Source organism: Protopterus annectens, chromosome 3.part1 (assembly GCF_019279795.1).
Source record: "Protopterus annectens isolate FY-2018-M chromosome 3.part1, PAN1.0, whole genome shotgun sequence".
NCBI lineage: Eukaryota > Metazoa > Chordata > Ceratodontiformes > Protopteridae > Protopterus > Protopterus annectens.
Genome location: NC_056732.1, coordinates 1033376377 through 1033393898, shown reverse-complemented (window position 1 = coordinate 1033393898; position 17522 = coordinate 1033376377).

The window sequence follows — 17522 nt, the reverse complement described above, 5'->3', positions numbered from 1 at the left end:
AGGTTTTGGAATTTGCAGGGAAAACCAGCACTGTATCTACGCAGTTGCTTTATACCTTATTGAATATCTCCTCCATCTTGGATTGGTTGATTAGCCTACAGTTCAGCTATTTATGCTGTAATTAGCATGCCATGGTGTTTATCACGTTTGCTTAGCTCTACACACCATGTGGAACCACTTATTGAATACAAAACATTGGGCTACCATAGGTTCATAGGTTCATACTAGGCTATCTGCCCTAGGGCATTTATAAGCCTAGCCAGATGTGTTTGGCTTTCGCCACCCATTTTAAATTAATTTTGCTATGCCCTTTTTTGAGGTTAGTATACTGTGCCTCTGTCTAAGAGTGACACAGAAGTGATACCCGGGGTAAACCTACTATCTCCCATCCAGTCATCAAGATTCCTCTTGAAGAGAGTCAATGAGGGACTCTGCCTAACCTGGACTGGGATTTTATTCCAGAGTGAAGGGAGCCTCTGGGTTAAGAATCTGTCCCTCCAGCATGTCCTATTTATTTCAGTGCTGAGGTTCAAGTCTCTCGAGCGTGTAGCTCAATGGGATTTGGATTTTCTGAGGTGCAGCATGTCCATTAATTCCGGGTTGGACATGGCTTTATACGTCAGGCACAGATCGCCTCTGAGCAGGTGGTATGCCACTGAGTAGAGCTGGAGTTTCTTTAACCGGGCAGAATATGGCATCTGTTTGAGCCCTTTGATCCTCTTGGTGAGGTACTTTTAGGGTCTTTTCAGTTGCTGCAGGTGTCTGGTAAGGTACATCCCAAAAGGGGCATTGAACTCAATTATGGGCCTGATGAGGGATGAGTAAAGAGGCACGATGACCTCCCCTGATCTAGATGTGAATCCCTTCATGATTAGGTGGGCTATATAAAATGTTTTTTTAACCACTTTGGCCATGTGGTTGTCAAATGAGAGATTGCTATCAACGTGGGTCCTCAGGTCCCTAATTACTTATTCCGTACTTAATGGATTACCACCTATGTGGTAATTTGTGGGCACTTTGTTTTTGCCAAAGGGGATGATTATACACTTTTTGGCATTTAGCTTGAGGCCATGGCTCTGGCACCAGTTGTCTGTTTCTATGAGGCCCTTTTGTAGGATGCTTGTGTCAGCTGGAGAGTCTATTATGGCACCCAGTTTGCAGTCATCTGTGAACTTGGTCAGCCACAGTCCTTCCGTGTTAGCCTGTACCTCCAAGAAATATATACCGAACAAGAGAGGTCCCAGGAATGAGGCTTGGGGGATGCCACTTGTAACTGGTTTGGAGTCTGACATGGCTCCAGCAATTCTAACCATGTGGGTTCTGTCCTTGAGCCAGTTTGCAACCCATCTAGTGACATAGGGGTTTATATTTAGGCTGGTGAGCTTATCTATAATGCCCGAGTAGGGTATTGTATCGAAGGCTTTTGCAAGCTGCAGGTAGGCTGTGTGGACCACCTTCCCCTCGTCAGTGGCCTTGGTGACTGTTTCAAAGAAATCGACCAGATTTAAGAGGCAGGATCTGCCCTTAACAAAGTCGAAATGGGTAGGATCCAGCGTCTGTAGGTCCCCAATATCTTTATTTATGAGGTCCATGGTGATCCTTTCCATAGCTTTGCAGACCAAGCTAGTCAAGCGTATGGGGTGATAGTTTCCAGGATCCGTTGAGGCACCACCTTTGTGGAGAGGGACCACAGTTCTGTACGCCACTCTTTGAGTACATATCCTGTAGTAAGGCTGAGATTGAACAGTAGTTTTATGTTTGGGTTTAGTTCTTCTTGGAGTTCATGTAGGATGCAGCCAGGGACACCGTCTGGTCCCATTGATGCTGTGTTTCTTGCTTTGGAGAGGGCGGCTCTTACCTGAGCATCTGAGATGTCAGGGGGGCAGCACTCTGCTGGGATAGATATTTGCCCTTTTGGTGGGGAAGGGGGGGAGAAGTTTGCACTGAACCTGTCAGCTAGGATGTTGGCAATGTCTGTGGGTTCAGTGTATTTTTTGGCATTTTGGACTAATTCTGAGCATATCTGGGAATTCCCACCCAGGTTCCTAACATAACTAAAAAAAGCCTTGTGATTATACTTAGTGTCCTGTGCAATTTTTCTCTCAAAGCTGGCACGTAGTTTTTTGCTAATACTGATCAGAGATGCCTTCCCTTTTTGGGATTTTGCTCTGTCATGTAGTAGCTTCCTCCTTCTATTGTATTGTTTGTTTATGGCTGGGGTCCACCAGACAGGACACCTAACTTTGGAGGATTGAGTCTTGGTTTTATTTGGGACTGCATAATCCATGCATTCCTGAAGGTGTTCATAGAATGCGTTTATAAAGGATTCTGCGGTCTGGGCCATATTTTCCACAGGCCCGGGGGCTTTGAAGGATTCCACCTCGGTTTTGAGGAGTGTGAAATTTGCTTTAGAGAAGTTTTTCACTGTGGTTTTCTGGGCAGGGGCTGGGGTCGGGATGTGAATATCTAGTGAGATTAGTTTATGGTCTGATCTTACCAGTGAGGGATACACTTCTGGTCTGGAGCATAGAGTCCCCATGTTGGTGATGATCAGGTCCATTATGTTTTCCCCTCTTGTGGGAGTGGCAACAAGTTGTTCCATAGCATTTGAGTTTATAAATTCTAGGAACCTTTGGGCTAGGGTGTTGGAGCTAGAGTAATGCTCCCAGTCCATGTTAGGTTAGTTGAAGTCATCCAATATAATGGTGTTTGGAGAGACCTTCATATTTTCCAGTGTTCTCAGGAAGGCCGAGTGGGGTTCCTGGGTTTGGGAGGGTGGTCTGTAGCAGGCTATAAACTGGAAGGCAGTTTTACCCACTGTTAGTTGCACATGGATAGTCTCTGATGCTTCATGCTGTGCCACCAACCTGGAGGTGTGGGTATCTTTGACGAATATTGATACTCCCCCTCCTTTTGTGGTTCATTCCAAGTTTTGGGGCCGAAAAACATGGTATGAGGTATAACCTGGTAGTGCTGGGGTGCTCTCGGGAGCCTTGAACAAGGTTTCTGTTACTGCACAGATATCGATGTTCTCCATGCTAAGGAGAGTTTTGAGTGCGTGCATCTTGAGGTTTAGACTTCTGGCGTTGAGTAGCATTACTCTTAGTTTCTTATCCCTTGTGATACCTATGGAGGTGGGTTTGTCTTTTGAGCCTTGCCTAAAAAAGACACTATGGGGGTGGCAAGAGCCTTTGCCAATATCCGAAAGCCCAGGGGTGACAGGTGCAAGCTGTCCCTAGTGAAGCATCGTGGCTTGTCGAGCATGTCATCCCAGGCAGACAGGCATTGGATCCCCTTTGAATGACACCAATACTTAAGCCAATTGTTGAAACTGATCATCTTGTCTTCATATTGTGGCATCATTCTTGGTGAGGGTAAGATGCTACTCAAGGTCAGGGTCATACCGGCCTGGGCTACATGCTCAGATAGCTCCTCTATGTCTCTTTTCATGTAGTCCAGGGAGGTACATCTCAGGTCATTCACACCAGCATGGACAATGTCTGAGTCATATTCGTACTTGCCTTGGAGTGACCTGAGTGCTTGTGTTATTTGGCGTATCATGGCACCCAACAGGCAGCTCACCGTGACCTTCTCCTTGTTCAGCCTGGTGAGTGGGACGTCAGTGTGCCTGGCGATAGAGTCACCTATTACAAGTGTATCAGGTGTGTTGTTTAGCCTTAAGGGCTGTGACTGTTCGGCACACTGGCTTTGTGAGTTATGTGTTGCACGTGTTTTGTTTTGGGGTAGCGGTTGCTTGGGTGTCTGCTTTGGAGGTCTCTGCTGCTTAGGCAGATTTTTATTTAGAGCCTCCAAGTATGTTTTTGTGTGTTTATGTGTTTGGTTTGCTGTTGTGGTAGGTCTATGTGAGACTGGAATTGTAGTGAGTGTGGTTTCCTTCTCCTCCTGACTGGTTACGCCAGTACTGAGTTGAGAGAGCTTAGCCTCCAGTTTGGCTATATGGTTGCATCTCTCACATGTGTTGGAATTTGTTGGGAGGAGGAGAGGGTTGTCTGTGTACATGAGGCAGTTGTAACATTGCCTCAAGATTCCCAGATTCACCAGCTGGACCGGAGAGGAGACTGACAACTGACCTTTGGACATGCTAGAATAGTATTGGGAATTCCTTTACAATTGAAAAAAAGGGCCAATGGGGAACAAAGTACTCAAGGGGAGTTTGTGAGGGTAGTGCTTTTAATTTTTTAGTGCTGACTTATATAATTGCTTTAGTGAGCAAGTGTCAGGCTTTAGAGTGGGAATAGGGTGTTTATTATGAGAACTAGATCAGTTCTAAGGGAAAAAGTGAAGAGCAGACTTTGTGGGGCCGAGAATGGTTTAAACCCAATTAAGCGGCACTGCCCGATAAAATCGCGCAAAGCCACGCTAAAGTGGGTTTTATACAGGGGGACTTGAAAGAGCTAGAAATTGGCCCAAAACTGCCAATAGACTACCAGATTCTTGTGCTGGGAACACTCCTCCAGGGATAGATAGGCTGCTCCAAGCTCCCTACTGCCACTGGTAAACAAAGAAGCCTACCTTTATCCAAGAAAGGAAATGGGCAACACAGGAACTTTCCAAAAGTCCAGAATACAGCAAAGCCTGTATTTGGACTACTCTAGGTCAGGAAAGACGGGAAACAAGGATAATTTTTTTTTCTTTTTTTGCAACAAACAGCAGGAAAATGCAATAAATATGTAACACAGGCTAGCGCACTTGAGTGTGTAGCCTCAACAGGTAAAAGCAACAAACAGGACAAACTTTAAAAGTGCAGGTGCAAAAACAACTTTAAACAGTTTAAAACAGTTCAAGAAGCAGAAATACTTGCAGTTTAGCTAGATTGGACAGTTGCCCAGGTAGTAGCAGGAAAACAAACACTTTTATCAGGTTAGCAGTCGCTCTTTTAGCCTCTCTGCTGCTAGCACCACTCTTCAGGACCAAAAGAAGCTTGGCTGAGTAGTAACAAGCGCAAAAACCACGCCAAAGTGGGTTTTATACCGGGGGACTTGAAAGAGCTAAAAATTGGCCCAAAACGGCCAATAGACTACCAGATTCTTGTGCTGGGAACACTCCTCCAGGGATAGATAGGCTGCTCCAAGCTCCCCACTGCCACTGGTGAACAAAGAAGCCTCCCTTTATCCAAGAAAGGAAATGGGCAACACAGGAACTTTCCAAAAGTCCAGAATACAGCAAAGCCTGTATTTAGACTACTCTAGGTCAGGAAAGATGGGAAACAAGGATATATTTTTTTCTTTTTTGCAACAAACAGCAGAAAAATGCAATAAATATGTAACACAGGCTAGTGCACTTGAGTGTGTAGCCTCAACAGGTAAATGCAACAAACAGGACAAACTTTAAATTACAAGCGCAAAAGTGCGCTAAAGCTGGCTTTAAAGCAGGGGGTTAGAAAGAGATAGGAAATGGCCCAAAACGGCCAATAAGCTACAGGTCACTGGGCTGGAACCACTCCTCAAGGGACAGATAGGCTGCTCAGAGCTCCCCACTCTCACTGGTGAACAAAGAAGCTTCCTCCTATCCAAATAAGGATATGGGCAACACAGGAACTATGACACAGCCCAGAGATCAGCAATACCTGAAGACTGGACTATTCTAGTTCAGTAAAGGCGGGAAACAAGGATTTTTTTTTTTTACAAAGTAGCAGAAATTAGGTACAGAAACACAGTAAATGGTTTAATTCGGCTAGCGCACTTGAGTATGTAGCCTACCAGTTAAACTAAGCAAAAATAAACTTTAAAAGTGCAAAAAACTCAGAAATACAGGCAGGAATGCAATAAAACAACTTTGCAGAGCTTATTTAGTTAAAGAAACAGAGAAGTCTATATATACAGAAAATCAGCTAAAACACACAAACACTTCAGATACAGTGCAACCTAGAGCACTTGAGTTGTAGCAATATTAAGGCAATGAGCTAATGACACAAGGCTAGGAGGAGTGTCACAGATCAGATTTACAGTAGGGGCAGGCAGCTGCAAAGCCACCTAGTATAAGAGCCAGACACCAACTGGGAGGGAGGGTGGAGACAATAGCCTACAGACCGTAGCACTAGAGAAAGGTTCATAGGTTCATACTAGGCTATCTGCCCTAGGGCATTTATAAGCCTAGCTAGAGTGTGTATGGCTTTCGCCACCCATTTTAAATTAATTTTGCTATGCCCTTTTTTCGAGGTTAGTATACTGTGCCTCTGTCTAACAGTGACACAGAAGTGATACCCGGGGTAAACCTACAATCTCCCATCCACTCATCAAGATTCCTCTTGAAGAGAGTCAATGAGGGACTCTGCCTAACCTGGACTGGGATTTTATTCCAGAGTGAAGGGAGCCTCTGGGTTATGAATCTGTCCCTCCAGCATGTCCTATTTATTTCAGTGCTAAGGTTTAAGTCCCTCGAGCGTGTAGCTCGATGAGATTTGGATTTTCTGAGGTGCAGCATGTCCATTAATTCCAGGTTGGACATGGCTTTATACGTCAGGCACAGATCGCCTCTGAGCAGGCGGTATGCCACTGAGTAGAGCTGGAGTTTCTTTAACCGGGCAGCATACGGCATCTGTTTGAGCCCCTTGATCCTCTTGGTGAGGTACTTTGGGGTCCTTCCAGTTGCTGCAGGTGTCTGGTAAGGTACATCCCAAAAGGGGCATTGTATTCAATTATGGGCCTGATGAAGGATGAGTAAAGAGGCACGATGACTTCCCCTGATCTAGATGTGAATCCCTTCATGATTAGGTGGGCTATATAAAATGTTTTTCTAACCACTTTGGCCACGTGGTTGTCAAATGAGAGATTGCTATCAACTTGGGTCCCCAGGTCCCTAATTACTTCTTCTGTACTTAATGGATTACCACCTATGTGGTAATTTCTGGGCACTTTGTTTTGCCAAAGGGATGACTATACACTTTTTGGCATTTAGCTTGAGGCCATGGCTCTGGCACCAGTTGTCTGTTTCTATGAGGCCCTTTTGGAGGATGCTTGTGTCGGCTGGAGAGTCTATTATGGCACCCCGTTTGCAGTCATCTGCGAACTTGGTCAGCCACAGTCCTTCCATTTTGGCCTGTACCTCCGAGAAATATATACCGAACAAGAGAGGTCCCAAGACTGAGCCTTGTGGGATGCCACTTGTAACTGGTTTGGAGTCTGACATGGCTCCAGCTATTCTAACCATGTGGGTTCTGTCATTGAGCCAGTTTGCAACCCATCTAGTGACATAGGGGTTTATATTTAAGCTGGTGAGCTTATCTATAATGCCCGAGTGGGGTATTGTATTGAAGGCTTTTGTGAGGTCCAGGTAGGCTGTGTGGACCACCTTCCCCTTGTCAATGGCCTTGGTGACTGTTTCAAAGAAATTGACCAGGTTTAAGAGGCAGGAATTGCCCTTAACAAAGCCGAACTGGGTAGGATCCAGTGTCTGTAGGTCCCCAATATCTTTATTTATAAGGTCCATGATGATCCTTTCCATAGCTTTGCAGACCAAGCTAGTGAGACTTATGGGGCGATAATTTCCAGGATCCATTGAGGCAACACCTTTGCGGAGAGGGACCACTGTTGCTGTACGCCACTCTTTGGGTACATATCCTGTAGTAAGGCTGAGACTGAACAGTAGTTTTAGGTTTGGGTTTAGCTCTTCTTGGAGTTCATGTAGGATGCAGCCCGGGACACCGTCTGGTCCCATTGATGCTGTGTTTCTTGCTTTGGAGAGGGCAGCTCTTACCTGAGCATCTGAGATGTCAGGAGGGCAGCACTCTGCTGGGATAGATATTAGCCCTTTTGGTGGGGAGGGGGGGGGAGAAGTTTGCGCTGAACCTGTCAGCTAGGATGTTGGCAATGTCTGTGGGTTTGGTGTATTTTGTCATTTTGGACTAATTCTGAGCATATCTGGGAATTCCCACCCAGGTTCCTAACATAACTAAAGAAAGCCTTGTGATTATCCTTAGTGTCCTGTGCAATTTTTCTCTTGAAGCTGGCCTTAGACGATTTTATGAGTGCCCGTAGTTTTTTGCTAATACTGATCAGAGATGCCTTCCCTTTTTGGGATTTTGCTCTGTCATGTAGTAGCTTCCTCCTTCTATTGTATAGTTTGTTTATGGCTGGGGTCCACCAGACAGGACGTCTGCCTTTGGAGGATTGGGTCTTGGTTTTATTTGGGATTGCATGATCCATGCATTCCTGAAGGTGTTCATAGAATGCATTTATAAAGGATTTTGTGGTCTGGGCCATATTATCCACAGGCCCTGGGGCTTTGAAGGATTCCACCTCAGCTTTGAGGAGTGTGAAATTTGCTTTAGAGAAGTTTTTCACTGTGGTTTTCTGGGTAGGGGCTGGGGTCGGGATGTGAATATCTAGTGAGATTAGTTTATGGTCTGATCTTACCAGTGAGGGATACATTTCGGTTATGGAGCATAGAGTCCCCATGTTGGTAATGATCAGGTCCAGTATGTTTTCCCCTCTTGTGGGAGTGGTAACAAGTTGTTCCATAGCATTTGAGTTTATAAATTCTAGGAACCTTTGGGCTAGAGTGTTGGAGCTAGAGTAATGCTCCCAGTCTATGGTTGGGCAGTTGAAGTCACCCAATACAATGGTGTTTGGAGAGACCTTCATATTTTCCAGTGTTCTCAGGAAGGCCGAGTGGGGTTCCTGGGTTTGGGAGGGTGGTCTGTAGCAGGCTATAAACTGGAAGGCAGTTTTACCCACTGTTAGTTGCACATGGATAGTCTCTGATGCTTCGTGCTGTGCCACCAACCTGGATGTGTGGGTATCTTTGACGAATATTGATACTCCCCCTCCTTTTATGGTTCGGTCCAAGTTTTGGGGCCAAAAAGCATGGTATTAGGTATAACCTGGTAGTGCTGGGGTGCTCTCGAGAGCCTTGAACCAGGTTTCTGTTACTGCACAGATATCGATGTTCTCCATGCTAAGGAGAGTTTTGAGTACGTGCATCTTGAAGTTTAGACTTCTGGCATTGAGTAGCATTACTCTTAGTTTCTTATCCCTTGTGATACCTATGGAGGTGGGTTTGTCTTTTGAGCCTTGCCTAAAAAAGGCACTATGGGGGAAGCAAGAGCCTTTGCCAATATCCGAAAGCCCAGGGGTGACAAGTGCAAGCCGTCCCTAGCGAAGCATCGTGGTTTGTCGAGCATGTCATCCCAGGCAGACAGGCATTGGATCCCCTTTGAATGACACCAATACTTAAGCCAATTGTTGAAATTGATAAGCTTGTCTTCATACTGTGGCATCATTCTTGGTGAGGGTAAGATGCTACTCAAGGTCAGGGTCATACCGGCCTGGGCTACATGCTCAGAGAGGTCCTCTATGTCTCTTTTCATGTAGTCCAGGGAGGTACGTCTCAGGTCATTCACACCAGCATGGACAATGTCTGAGTCATATTTGAGGTGGGTTTGTCTTTTGAGCCTTGCCTAAAAAAGGCACTATGGGGGAAGCAAGAGCCTTTGCCAATATCCGAAAGTCCAGGGGTGACAAGTGCAAGCCGTCCCTAGCGAAGCATCGTGGCTTGTCGAGCATGTCATCCCAGGCAGACAGGCATTGGATCCCCTTTGAATGACACCAATACTTAAGACAATTGTTGAAATTGATAATCTTGTCTTCATACTGTGGCATCATTCTTGGTGAGGGTAAGATGCTACTCAAGGTCAGGGTCATACCGGCCTGGGCTACATGTTCAGAGAGGTCCTCTATGTCTCTTTTCATGTAGTCCAGGGAGGTACGTCTCAGGTCATTCACACCAGCATGGACAATGTCTGAGTCATATTTGTACTTGCCTTGGAGTGACCTGAGTACTTGTTTTATGTGGCGGATCCTAGCGCCCGATAGGCAGCTCACCGTGACCTTCTCCTTGTCCAGCCTGGTGAGCGGGACATCAGTGTGCCTGATGATAGAGTCACCTATTACAGGTGTATCAGGTGTGTTGTTTAGCCTTAAGGGCTGTGACTCTTTGGCACACTGGCTTTGTGAGCTATGTGTTGCACGTGTTTTGTTTTGGGGTAGCGGTTGCTTGGGTGTCTGCTTTGGAGGTCTCTGCTGCTTAGGCAGATTTTTATTTAGAGCCTCCAAGTATGTTTTTGTGTGTTTATGTGTTTGGTTTGCTGTCGTGGTAGGTCTATGTGAGACTGGAATTATAGTGAGTGTGGTTTCCTTCTCCTCCTGACTGGTTACGCCAGTACTGAGTTGAGAGAGCTTAGCCTCCAGTTTGGCTATATGGTTGCATCTCTCACATGTGTTGGAATTTGTTGGGAGGAGGAGAGGGTTGTCTGTGTACATTAGGCAGTTGTAACATTGCCTCAAGATTCCCAGGTTCACCAGCTGGACCGGAGAGGAGATTGACAACTGACCTTTGGACATGCTAGAATAGTATTGGGAATTCCTTTATAATTGAAAAAAAGGGCCAATGGGGAACAAGTTACTCAAGGAGAGTTTGTGAGGGTGTAGTGCTTTTAATTTTTTAGTGCTGACTTATATAATTGCTTTAGTGAGCAAGTGCTAGGCTTTAGCGTAGGAATAGGGTGTTTATTATGAGAACTAGATCAGTTCCGAGGCTTAAACCCAAATAAGCGGCACTGCTCTATGCCGCGCTATACACAAAATCAAGCAAAGCCGCGCTACAGCGGGTTTTATACAGGCGGACTTGAAAGAGCTAGAAATTGGCCCAAAACAGCCAACAGACTACCAGATTCCTGCGCTGGGAACACTCCTCCAGGGACAGATAGGCTGCTCCAAGCTCCCCACTGCCACTGGTGAACAAAGAAGCCTCCCTCTAGCCAAGAAAGGAAATGGCAACACAGGAACTTTCCAAAAGTCCAGAATACAGCAAAGCCTGTATTTGGACTACTCTAGGTCAGGAAAGATGGGAAACAAGGATACCTTTTTTTTTCTTTTCTTTTTTGCAACAAACAGCAGGAAATTGCAATAAATATGTAACACAGGCTAGCGCACTTGAGTGTGTAGCCTCAACAAGTAAATGCAACAAACAAGACAAAGTTTAAAAGTGCAGGTGCAAAAACAACTTTAGACAGTTTAAAACAGTTCAAGAAGCAGAAATATTTGCAGTTTAGCTAGATCGGACAGTCGCCCAGGTAGTAGCAGGAAAAAACACTTTTATCAGGTTAGCAGTTGCTCTTTTAGCCTCTCTGCTGCTAGCACCACTCTGCAGGACCACGAGGAGCTTGGCTGAGTAGTAACAAGCACAAAAACCTCACCAAAGTGGGTTTTATACAGGGGGATTTGAAAGAGCTAGAAATTGGCCCAAAATGGCCAATAGACTACCAGATTCTTGTGCTGGGAACACTCCTCCAGGGATAGATAGGCTGCTCTAAGCTCCCCACTGCCACTGGTGAACAAAGAAGCCTCCCTTAATCCAAGAAAGGAAATGGCAACACAGGAACTTTCCAAAAGTCCAGAATACAGCAAAGCCTGTATTTGGACTACTCTAGGTTAGGAAAGACGGGAAACAAGGATAATTTATTTGGTTTTTTTTTTTTTTTTTGTTTTTTTGGGGGGGGGGTTTGCAACAAACAGCAGGAAAATGCAATAAATATTTAACACAGGCTAGCACACTTGAGTGTGTAGCCTCAACAGATAAATGCAACAAACAGGACAAACTTTAAAAGTGCAGGTGCAAAAACAACTTTAAACAGTTTAAAACTGTTCAAGAAGCAGAAATACTTGCAGTTTAGCTACACTGGACAGTCATCCAGGTAGTAGCAGGAAAAAAACACTTTTATCAGGTTAGCAGTCGCTCTTTTGGCCTCTCTGCTGCTAGCACCCCTCTGCCGGACCAAAAGGAGCTTGGCTGAGTAGTAACAAGTGCAAAAACCTCACCAAAGTGGGTTTTATACAGGGGGACTTGAAAGAGCTAGAAATTGGCCCAAAACGGCCAATAGACTACCAGATTCTTGTGCTGGGAACACTCCTCCAGGGATAGATAGGCTGCTCTAAGTTCCCCACTGCCACTGGTGAACAAAAAAACCTCCCTCTATCCAAGAAAGGAAATGGGCAACACAGGAACTTTCCAAAAGTCCAGAATACAGCAAAGCCTGTATTTGGACTACTCTAGGTCAGGAAAGACGGGAAACAAGGATATTTTTTTTTTTTTGTTTGTTTTTTTTTTTTGTTTTTTTTTTGTTTTTCTTTTTTGCAACAAACAGCAGGAACATGCAATAAATATATACCACAGGCTAGTGTACTTGAGTGTGTAGCCTCAACAGGTAAATGCAAAAAACAGGACAAACTTTAAATTACAAGCGCAAAAGTGCACTAAAGCTGGCTTTAAAGCAGGGGGTTAGAAAGAGATAGGAAATGGCCCAAAACAGCCCATAAGCTACAGGTCACTGGGCTGGAACCACTCCTCAAGGGACAGATAGGCTGCTCAGAGCTCCCCACTCTCACTGGTGAACAAAGAAGCTTCCTCCTATCCAAATAAGGATATGGACAACACAGGAACCACAAACAGATAAAGATTTGTAAAGATACAGAATGCTTTTAACTGCAGACAAATCAGTTACTTGTGCAGATTAGTTAATAGCAATAAAATACACTCGAAGACTAAAAAGCAGACAATAAAAGTGCTATATAATAAATGTGGTGCATGTTGCAATATGACACCCACACAGTTTTAGCAGCCCAAAGAGGTTTATTGAATCTGCACCTTTGTGTTTACCCAATATGTCACAAACACAAATATCATATCCTTTAGGCACATTTTGTCACAAAATAAATATCTGATAAGACATTTGGTTCACCCAGTAGAATGTGTGAGAATTTTACTTATACTCTATTACAGAAATCACGACAAACTTATATCCAGCTCAGTCTTAAATTTAACTCTTGCTACCACTGGACTGATCCAGAGACTTCTCTTTCTGTGTGATTTGTGCAGTAAAACTATAAACTTGTTAAGTCATATTTTTATTCTGTATATATCTTTATAGTCTCTAAAATTCCTTTACTTCCTGTATTGACTATTTTATATACAAGCCACAATTTATGCTTGCCACCTTGCACCCTGTACTAATGTACCATTCACTTTTCTCCTATTACTTGTACTCTTACATATTTTTACAGTATAGACTTTTATGACATTTCTTCAACCTTCTATAAGAATCTACTACTGCTGAAATATGTATACTTCTTACAGGAATAAATAGACAGTTAAAAGTATTTTAGTTATGTCTTACATACTTCTTATTTTACCCCTGAACTAGTGTCTGATTTCTTTTCTTTTTTATAAGCTCTATTTAATGTTTGACCAAGTGTGAAATCTTGTTTTGAAAGCAACATCTTTTATGTGTTGTAACAATAAATGCCACAACACAGTGAATCACTCAATACATCAGTTACTCCTCCAAAATTATATTTCTGGCAAATATGTGCAGCTGTTTCATAAACTCCATAATATTTTCATGCGTCATTTCATTTCTGTTATGAAACGGAACATTCTATTATTATCAGTGGTTTTGTATTCAAATGCTTGTGTAAAATACATTTTTTCTGAATGATTTTTCAGAGGGTTTCTTTAGTGTTCCTTAACTGTCCTGCATTATGTACTCTTTTATCATCTGGAATGTAGTAACAGAACACAGACTGGGGATGGGACCTTTAATTCTTACTTTTCTTTCTTTGCCCCATAACTAAAAGTTGAGGGTGTGCCAGATCGGGAAATGGTACTGGGCACGGAGATAGCCAGCTATACATCTGCTAGAGCACAGACCTCTGGGTCAGTAACTATATCCAGGTCCCCTAAAAGCAAAGGAAGGTAATTTAGCCTATGCCATATAAATGCTTTACCACTGAGCTAATTAATGATATATAGCTACATAAGTGACTTTTTTATATATTTTTTATTTATCCTTTGTTGGCAGGTTTGCCTCGCTAGTGGCTTCTTTTCAGCGGTGATCCAAGGTGGTATTTACATTACTAGAGGAAACTTGGTCAGGGCATCAGGGAACTTTCCCTACTCTTTGGAGCTGCTGGATGGCGACAGAGAACTTCTAATGCAGCAAGGAAGAGGCCTAAAGGAACCAGCAGCATGGAGGAAGAAAAAAAGCTATGAAGAGTTTGGAGGTAGAAACTGAATATTTGAAGAAAAAATATTAGATATGGAAATTCAGAAAGTAAACAAAGATTCCTGTGTGATGGATGTTAAAAATGAGCAGTGTTTAGCTGTCTCCATGGAGAAGGAAGTAAGAAGTTTGTTGGAGTGGTGCAGATAAAAGTGGCATCAGGAGGGCTTGTTTATGATGATGTGTTAAAAATAAACGAGCAGGATGATCCAGGTGACAATTCTGCTGTTTCATGGGGTGAGATGGCAGATACCTTTTTCAGAAGTGCTGAGGATGGTAATGTGGACTATTGGTAATGAGGAATCAGGTGATGTGGCAGCAGAGAATGCAGCAGTTAAAATTTATGCAACAGTGACAAAAAGTAAAAGAGGAATGCAGTGACAACCTAGGAGGGTGTCTGATTTTTTGGCAGCAGATAATGATGTAGCTAAACATATGCATCCAAAACAACAGACAAAAAAGGAGGGCATCAGCAAACTGTAAGTAAAACTGTTTTTAAAAAGAAGATAAGGCCAACTGTGAGAATAAGAGCAAAAAAATGACACTGTAACAGATATTGCGTACTGGACAATTTAGTAACTGTTTTGGGTTTTAAAGCCTAAGAAATTCAATCTTTTATACATATTGGCACAGAAACCTTTTTGTGACTTAACATTTGAAACTGATGGACTAATAATGAGATTTCTGGAATTGTGTAACAAAAAGGACATTTATTCTTGGAGCTATTGTCTGCTTTCTGGTAGAAACTTTAATGTTTTAAAAATGTTACTTTGTAGTTTAAAAATGATAAACTGGCAGAAGACAATCTTAAAAAAATGCATGTAGGGTCTGCGTGAAACTATTGATAATGTTGTGAAAGTTAGGGATGAGAGAAACATAGAATGGAGGGTGGAGATTGGAAGCTGTTTTGAAATGTGAAAAAACATGGTAAACTCCTTACCAAGTGTTATTTTAGGGGCTGATCATAGAAGGATATTAATATATACTGGTCAGCCTAAATCATGTTTCTTTTGTAGGAACATTTCTCATTTAATTAATGATTGTGACATGGTACAATGTAAACAGTATGGGAAGAAAGAACTTACTACAAGAAGGTGTGTGCCTGAAAGCAGGTTGGGTAAAAAAGGAGACACTTTTGGATAGATTGTCAAGAGTAGACAGTAAATAATGAAAAGGAAGGGGAAAGGGAAGAAACATACATGAGGAAGGATGACAAGAGGCTGAGGAGAGGGTAAACTAGGTGAAGAAGAAACTGTAGAAGAAGAAAAAGTATTGATGGGAAAAATGAGGAGAGAGATTCCATAAAGGAAGAAAGGTCAGGTGAAGGGATTGATACTAATATTTTATTAAAGTTCTACCCATTGAAAAATGTGTGGGGATCAACAATTATTTGTACATAAACCCAAGAAGAAATATTCATTTGGGTAAAGAGTACAAACAAGAAAATGAAGATTTAAAAATATTTCCCCTAAACTTAAAAAGAAGCAGAATACAAAGGATTAGTCCAGATAAAATCACTTTAGCTAGCAGATCTACGAAGCTGTCTTTCACTGACACCCTCCCTGTGAGAGCAATAAAGACACAATGTTGAAGTTTCAAGTAGTTTATTCGGTTAAATAGGTAGATGGATGAGTGTTATTGTTAAACTTAAAAAGAAGGAAAATCGACAATTTTAGAGTAATTAAGTAAATATGAACATCATTATTAACACTTTAAGAAGACTAAGGATACAGGAATGGCATGCTAAATGTAAGCTGGATGTTATTCTGTTAGAGGGTGTAAGATTCCTGACAAATGAAGAAAGACTACAACCAGAAAAATTGTGGGGTAGAACCATAATATGGAACTTAGGAAGTGAAAATTGTTCTGGAGTGGCCGTGTTGTATAAAAAAAGCAGTGAAAATACTAGATGCAGTATTGGTAAGGATGGGAAGACTAACTGTTGTGGATGTGAGGTGAAGAGAACATGTTCATAACATTATAGCATTATATGCATATATAATTACCAAGGAAAAATAATCTGTTTTATCAAATATTAGACTATGTGGTGGTTAACATGAAAATGATACTTTCATGAGACTTTGTGATTTAAGGGAAAATATAATAAAAAGAAAGGGAAAGATGTAAAAAAATATAGGAAGTGATAATATGTAGTAAATTAGATGTGTGGCACAAAAGTCAGTGGACTTATAGAAGGGGTGGAAGTGGGGGAACTTGTACCTGAAATTGATTATTTTGTATTATCAGAAGGCTTGGAGTAGCAGATGGTGATACAGTTGTGACAGGGTCTTCACACTACTTAACAATATGGATGGATGTGATGAAAGAAATGATGTATATTAAAATATGAAAGGAAATAAAAAGAATAAATAAAAAATTATGGAATTAATTGCTGAGTGTGAAGTACAACAGTTATGGAAGGATCATATAACCATGAAGGACGTCTATAAAAACTGTGTTGAATGGTAGATTGGATTTAAGAAGTATAAAAATGTTTTTTCAATTGCAGCACGATGTAAGAAAGGAAGACAAAATGAAGTATGGGAAATGTACAGAATTGTTTTAAAGTAAAATATATTAGAGAATTCAGAGAATAATACAAGAGAGTATTATGATATAGAAAAATAAATACGTGAAATGAACTGAGAAAGAAGTAAGGATTTGGCAGAGGTATTATTTACAAGGAAGAAGGAGGCAGTATTTGCAAATTTGGGTAAGTAGTAAAGGAGGACATTAGTATAATGAAGGAAATGAAAACAAATGTAGAAGACAAGGTAAAAAGAACACAAGAGCAAATTAAGAGTATTGTACTACAGCATGTAGAAAATATAGAGAGAGTAAAAAGAAGGAAAATAAGACAGAATGGAAAGTAAAAAAGTTTCCATAATGAGTTAAGGAATAATTTGAAAAACAAATTATTCTTAAATTGGATGAAGTACTTATGAAAGTAACAGTTGATTCAGTATCAGGCGCAGATGGAATAGAGTATGCAATGTACAAGAAATTAATGGACTGGCAAACAGAGTATGTTGTAAATGTACTGAATGAATGGTTGAAGGAAGGGTTTGTTTATGAACAGTTATATAGCAGGATATTAGAATTTATTTGGCATAAATATGAGAAGAATGAAATAAAACAATTGGAGACCAATCATATAAATAACACAGATTATAATTTTTATGAGAATAATACATACATTATAAAAGGGCAAGGGTGTTAAGAATTGGTTGTGAGAGAAATTGTGGATGATATTATAAGTAAAAGGGAGGATGTGAAACCTATGATAGGTGATATTATCAAGGGATTTGATATAATATTAGCATATGATGCTTTGATGTCATGGAGAAGTATGGAATAGGTAACAGAATTAGGAGAGTGTGGATGTTATCACTTCAAAATAATACAGTGACGGTGTTAGTGAATGGGGGGCTGAGAAAAGAAAGAT